At 45.7% G+C, this 7,161-nt stretch overlaps 1 protein-coding gene across 1 annotated transcript in view; it reads right to left on the bottom strand.

Annotated features, from left to right (window-relative positions):
* Window positions 1-6,431, bottom strand: part of LOC138645807 (zinc finger protein 84-like) — an 82,523-nt gene extending 76,092 nt beyond the window's left edge. The window contains exon 1 of the mRNA XM_069735322.1: window positions 6,190-6,431. The gene's annotated coding sequence lies outside the window, so the exon portion shown is untranslated. The remainder of the gene's footprint in view (window positions 1-6,189) is intronic.
* Between the last annotated feature and the right edge of the window lie 730 nt (window positions 6,432-7,161).

A 7,161-nucleotide genomic window follows, 5' to 3' on the forward strand; every position in this document is an offset into this window, starting at 1 on the left:
TTACTTGGATGACATTTTGATCTTCTCAGATGATTGGGAGTCTCATGTGAAGCAAGTCAGAATGGTTTTCCAGGTACTGCGTGCTAATTCCTTGTTCGTGAAGGGATCAAAGTGTCTCTTCGGTGTGCAGAAAGTTTCATTTTTGGGGTTCATCTTTTCCCCTTCTACTATCGAGATGGATCCGGTTAAGGTTCAGGCCATCCAGGATTGGACTCAGCCGACATCTCTAAAAAGTTTGCAGAAATTCCTGGGCTTTGCTAATTTTTATCGTCGCTTCATCTGTAATTTTTCTAGCATTGCCAGACCATTGACCGATTTGACCAAGAAGGGTGCTGATTTGGTTAATTGGTCTTCTGCTGCCGTGGAAGCTTTTCAGGAGTTGAAGCGTCGTTTTTGCTGTGCCCCTGTGTTGTGTCAACCTGATGTTTCTCTTCCGTTCCAGGTCGAGGTTGATGCTTCTGAGATTGGTGCAGGGGCGGTTTTGTCACAGAGAGGTTCTGGTTGCTCAGTGTTCAAACCATGTGCTTTCTTTTCCAGGAAATTTTCTGCTGCTGAGCGTAATTATGATGTGGGCAACCGAGAGTTGCTGGCCATGAAGTGGGCATTCGAGGAGTGGCGTCATTGGCTTGAGGGTGCTAAGCATCGCGTGGTGGTTTTGACTGATCATAAGAACCTTACTTATCTTGAGTCTGCCAAGCGCTTGAATCCTAGACAGGCCCGTTGGTCGTTATTTTTTGCTCGTTTTGATTTTGTGATTTCATACCTTCCGGGCTCTAAAAATGTGAAGGCGGATGCTCTGTCTAGGAGTTTTGTGCCCGACTCTCCGGGGTTATCTGAGCCGGCGAGTATCCTCAAGGAAGGAGTCATTGTGTCTGCCATCTCCCCTGATTTGCGGAGAGAGTTGCAGAAATTTCAGGCTAATAAACCTGATCATTGTCCGGCCGAGAAACTGTTCGTCCCTGATAGGTGGACTAGTAAAGTTATCTCTGAACTTCATTGTTCGGTGCTGGCCGGTCATCCAGGAATCTTTGGTACCAGGGAGTTGGTTGCTAGATCCTTCTGGTGGCCATCTCTGTCACGGGATGTGCGTGCTTTTGTGCAGTCCTGTGGAATTTGTGCTAGGGCTAAGCCCTGCTGTTCACGTGCCAGTGGGTTGCTTTTGCCCTTGCCGGTCCCGAAGAGGCCTTGGACACATATTTCGATGGATTTCATTTCTGACCTTCCCGTTTCTCAAAAGATGTCTGTCATTTGGGTGGTCTGTGATCGCTTTTCTAAAATGGTCCATCTGGTGCCCTTGGTTAAATTGCCTTCCTCCTCTGATTTGGTGCCTTTGTTCTTCCAGCATGTGGTTCGTTTACATGGCATTCCTGAGAATATTGTTTCTGACAGAGGTTCCCAGTTTGTCTCGAGGTTCTGGCGAGCCTTTTGTGGTAGGATGGGCATTGACCTATCTTTTTCCTCGGCCTTCCATCCTCAGACTAATGGCCAGACCGAACGAACCAATCAGACCTTGGAAACATATCTGAGATGTTTTGTTTCCGCTGACCAGGATGATTGGGTGTCATTTTTGCCGTTGGCTGAGTTCGCCCTTAATAATCGGGCCAGCTCGGCTACCTTGGTCTCTCCATTTTTCTGCAATTCTGGGTTCCATCCTCGTTTCTCTTCAGGACAGGTTGAGTCTTCGGACTGTCCTGGTGTGGATTCTGTGGTGGACAGGTTGCAGCAGATCTGGACTCAGGTAGTGGACAATTTGACCTTGTCCCAGGAGAAGGCTCAGCTTTTCGCTAATCGCAGACGCCGTGTGGGACCCCGACTTCGTGTTGGGGATCTGGTTTGGTTATCTTCTCGTCATATACCTATGAAGGTTTCCTCTCCTAAATTTAAACCTCGTTTTATTGGTCCGTATAGGATTTCTGAGATTCTCAATCCGGTGTCTTTTCGTCTGACCCTCCCAGACTCCTTTTCCATACATAATGTATTCCATAGGTCGTTGTTGAGGAGATACGTGGCACCTATGGTTCCATCTGTGGAGCCTCCTGCCCCTGTTTTGGTGGAGGGGGAATTGGAGTATATTGTGGAGAAGATTTTGGATTCTCGTGTCTCTAGACGGAAACTCCAGTATCTGGTCAAATGGAAGGGTTATGCTCAGGAAGATAATTCCTGGGTTTTTGCCTCTGATGTCCATGCCCCAGATCTTGTTCGTGCCTTTCATGTGGCTCATCCTGGTCGGCCTGGGGGTTCTGGTGAGGGTTCGGTGACCCCTCCTCAAGGGGGGGGTACTGTTGTGAATTCTGTGGCTGAGTTCACTTCTGTGGTCACAAGTGGTATTGCAGTCTCTGGGCTTCCTCCCTCAGGTGTTTTGGTGAGCTCGTTGGCTGCCTTGCTATTTAGCTCCACCTGAGTCTGTCTTCCTTGCTCCTTGTCAATGTTCCAGTGTTGGATCTGAGCTACTGCATCTTTCCTTGGGCCTGCTGCTCTGCTAGATAAGTGCTTCTAGTTTGTTTTCTGTTTTTTCTGTCCAGCTTGCTATTAACTTTTGCTGGAAGCTCTGAGAAGCAAAGGGGTGCACCGCCGTGCTGTTAGTTCGGCACGGTGGGTCTTTTTTGCCCCTTTGCGTGGTTTTCGTTTTAGGGTTTTTTGTAGACTGCATAGTTCTCTTTGCTATCCTCGCTCTGTCTAGAATATCGGGCCTCACTTTGCTGAATCTATTTCATTCCTACGTTTGTCTTTTCATCTTGCTAACAGTCATTATATGTGGGGGCTGCCTATTCCTTTGGGGTATTTCTCTGAGGTAAGTCAGGCTTGTATTTCTATCTTCAGGCTAGTCAGCTCCTCAGGCAGTGCCGAGTTGCATAGGTAGTTGATAGGCGCAATCCACTGCTGCTTCCAGTTGTGTGAGGATAGATCAGGTACTGCAGTCTACAGAGATTCCACGTCTCAGAGCTCATCCTATTGTTTTGGGTTATTGCCAGATCTCTGTATGTGCGCTGATTACTGCATGCTGTGTTGCCTGATTGCCAGCCATAACAGGAAGCCAACATAGTTTTTTGGGTTTTTTTAGTTAGGGAGGGGGTACGTAAATCATACCAATGGCAAATAGAGTTGAAAACTGGCTGGGTGCAGCTAGTATAGTTGTCTAGATATCCAAAGGTATGGACAAATCCTTTGAGATCCACGCCTGGTTCATTTTAAGAAATTTTAGCTTACCCACGCTGGAAGTGGACAAGTGGATGCGCCTGTCTGTGATTACACCCCCTGCAGTGCTAAACACATTTTCTGATAGTACACTTGCCGCAGGGCAGGACAGCACCATGAAGGCATAAAGGGCAAGCTCAGGCCATGTGTCAAAATTGGACACCCAGAAGGTAAATGGGGCAGACCCATCTTTTAGTTTGTGGAGATGTGTGGACAGGTACTCTTCCATCATGTTGTTATAACGCTGCCCCACGCTAATACGGACCGTATCAAATGCTGTGCCGTATGTTGTGGCGCACTCAAAGATTTGCCACATTTTGGCCATGCTAACTCTGCCTTTGAGGTGCTAGCGGTGCCCTAGCTGCGTTGCGACTTCTTCCTCCACCTCTGCCTTGTTCTTCCCGAGCCCCTGCTGTCAGGTGGGAAAGCCATCAGTAGTTTCTCTACCAATGTGTTCTTGTAGTCACATATTTTTTCATCCTGTTCTAGTGACGGACGTATTGATGGTACAACGTTCTTGTAGTGGGGATCCACGGGAAAAGTAAAGGATTCCATGAGAAAGAATGTCGGCATTAAGTCACTATCTGTAACTGTGTTGTTATCTTATATGTTCTGTAGGACTGGTATCTACCACTGACCATATGGCGGTAATATCAATATCGGACTTTACATAGAGATTATTTTCAGCAACAGTGCGGTCATCTGCTGAGGTTCTCCTCCACTATTAGGGTATGTCACCGAGTTATAATCAATGTTACCTTGTTAGGGGCCCACTCAGAAGTTACGCCCCCTGAACAAAAACCCTAGCTACACCTCTGGTGCCTGCCCAATGTTTGGACAGTAACCCACCCTCCGATCCATGTGTGAACAGGCCTGATAACAGTGTGAATTGGCCCTGCTCCTCTTCCACCACCTCATCCATCATCACCTGAATTGTTTTTTCCAGCAAGCATATAAGTGATATAGCAACGCTGATGATGATGTCATCATCGCTGGCCAAATTGGTGGAATATTCAAAGCAGCGCAACATGGCACACACATCCCGCATGGAGGCCTACTCATTGGTGGTGAAGTGGTGTTGTTCTGCAGAGTGACTCACTCGTAGGCTATGTAGGGGCCATTATACTGTATGCAGTCAATGATACAGAGTGAAGGTTTGAGTGTGGTCCAATATATAAACCTTTGGAGGGACCCCGTATGTTTGTATTAAAGAGTGCTCTTTTCTCTGAGCACAGACTGCACAGACTGCATTGCTAGGTGTATAGCACTATTACCACTGAAACCCCACACCACTTTTAATACATGCACTGCTTTAATAAGCAACCTTTTCCTCATCTCCCTTAATGCAAGCATACGAGGTCCCTCCAAAGGTTTATATATTGTCTGAAGAAGGTCTGAGTAAAGACCAAAATGTTACATATAACCTTTTGGGCATTTATTTTCTGAATACATATTTATTTTTGAAGCTGAATGGGAGTGCCAGATTTTTCTTCTACATATTGGTAGGATTGGTAGCCTTTTTTTTGTGCACCCCGATTGTGGACTACGGAGTGACATGTTTAATTATCAAGGAAATGATGGAGGTTGTGGAATGGGTAATGGTGGGGGAAGATGGGGGGAGAAGACGATGATGGCAGTGGAAAGGACAATAATGGGGGTGGTGGGAAAGGAGGAAATGATGGAGGTGGTGGAATGAGTAATGATGGGGTGGTGGGGGAGAAGGCAATGATGATGGCAGTGGAAAGGACAATGATGGGGTGGTGGGGAGAAAGCAATGATGGAGGTGGTGAAGAGGGCAATCATGGGAGTGGGGGAGAGGGCAATAATGGGATGCGGGGGAGGAGGATGAAGAGGGCAATCATGGGAGTGGGGGAGAGGGCAATAATGGGATGCGGGGGAGGAGGACAATGAGGGGTGCGGAGGATTGGAATGGGAGGAAGGGGAATTTTTAATGGATTTAGGAACAGGGGGAGGTGGAGGAAGATGTTATTATCGATTATTATGTCTAACACAGTCCCCTTAGTATAAAGTGTACTCACTTATTATGTATAGCACAGTCCCTTAGTATATAGTCCCTTAGTATATAGTGTACTCACTTATGTATAGAACAGTTTCTTAGTGTATAGTGTACTCATTTATTATGTATAACACCATCCTTAGTTACATAGTTTCCTTTTTTATCATGTATAACATTCTCCCTTATTGCATACCATCCTCTCTAGTTATATTGTGCCATCCCTTATTATATAACTTCTTCTGCTGTTATGTACAGTGCTGTCTCTTACATAGTGTATTCTTGTTAATTTTGTTATTCACAATACCCTCTTTTATTACATAGTCCCCTCTCTTTTTTTATATAGAATGACTGCTGATGGAGGAGCCGGTGACCAGACGACCAGTCCATCAGCTACTCCTTTAGAAAAGAAGCTTTCCCATGCTCCATCAGCCGTCATTGCATTATACAGCTAACAAGACAGGACAGTATGTAATAAAAAACACGGCTCTATAAAATCCAATATGTAAGGGACAGTGCTGTACATAACAAGAGGGGGCACTATATCAGGGACAGCAATATACATAATAAAGGAGACCATGTAATATATACATGTATGTGTGTGTGGCTATATATATATATGTGTGTATATATATATATATATGTATATATATATATATACACACACACATATGAATATATGTAGCTTTGTCGCCTTAAAGGGAGGGGGGCACAGACACATTTCCTGCACAGGAGCCCCAAGCTGTCTGTGTGTCAGAACTTGTCAGGGTTGCCAATTTTTTTCATAGGCAGCACTCAGACAAACAGTATCCGGTACTTATGTGAATACAGCCTATGCAGCAGTGGGAGGAAAACATGTTAAGGATGAGCCTCTACTCATGGGCCACTGCTGTGTGCTTGCCCCCCAGGCTAATATTTGCCAGCCAACCCCTGGCCTCACCTATCTTTTGTCAGAACAGGCACAGTGCTTCCTTACCTACCTGTTTCCAGGGCACAGCAGAGCGAAGGGAGAAAGAAGTCTGCAGGAGCCAAAGTCCGGACAGACAGGAGTTGAGGCAGATTCTCCAAGCAGAACGAGCAGGAGCCCTTTACTGAATGCTGGTCAGCACTTTCAGTACAACAGTCAAAAGATGTTGAACCATTCAGCTAGGAGACAAGTAATGGTGGACACAGCTATTTCAAGCTGCTGCAGCTGTTGGATTGAAAAGTTTTCCCTCTTTAGAGGCTGGGTCTTCAAAAGAGGGACCTCCAGCTGTTAGTAGTGGCAGAAGTGAGGTTCCACCACCATCTGCTGGTCTATTTGAGAATATCAGCCTTCCAGGAGATGTGAATGCGCCACCTGCTAGTGGAGTTGAGCAACATACTAGTATTCTGTTTTCTTTTCTTTACAGGTGCCTGTTCTAGAGGTACGTAGCCAGAAGAGGATTTATGGCAGACACTAGGACAATCAGAAGATAGTCCAATCAAGTTATTGGTGGTGGACTAGGTGCTGCGGTCAAAAGTGGTGGAATTTGTTGTTTCTTCAGGGGATGCTAAAGAAATGGCTCCACCATTGTCTTTCAGCCAGTGCCCTTTCAATGAGTCATCAGCTTTCAGACCAACACATGCACATTTAACAATACCTGGCAGAAGTTATGGGGTTGCTGGGGTTCAGCCTATTTTACAACAGGATAACATGTTTAACCTTTAGGTTTTGCATGTCTTATGGCCAATATGAACATGTGTTTATGTACTACATGCATACCAACTAGACCAAGCTCAATTTTTATGTTTTTTCTTTATATTTTGCATTCTTGCAAACCAGGGTGTGGCCTCCCTCTCCTGAGCTAGTAAATGTATTTAAAACCTCCTCCAGACTGGTGTCCCATGTAGAGTTACATACAAATGAATATCGTCCCAGTTCCATGAAAAGAGCCTGGACACATCTGAAGATACAGTCAGCATATACAGTA

The sequence above is a fragment of the Ranitomeya imitator genome, chromosome 7 (assembly GCF_032444005.1).
Source record: "Ranitomeya imitator isolate aRanImi1 chromosome 7, aRanImi1.pri, whole genome shotgun sequence".
In the NCBI taxonomy this organism is placed as follows: Eukaryota; Metazoa; Chordata; class Amphibia; order Anura; family Dendrobatidae; genus Ranitomeya; species Ranitomeya imitator.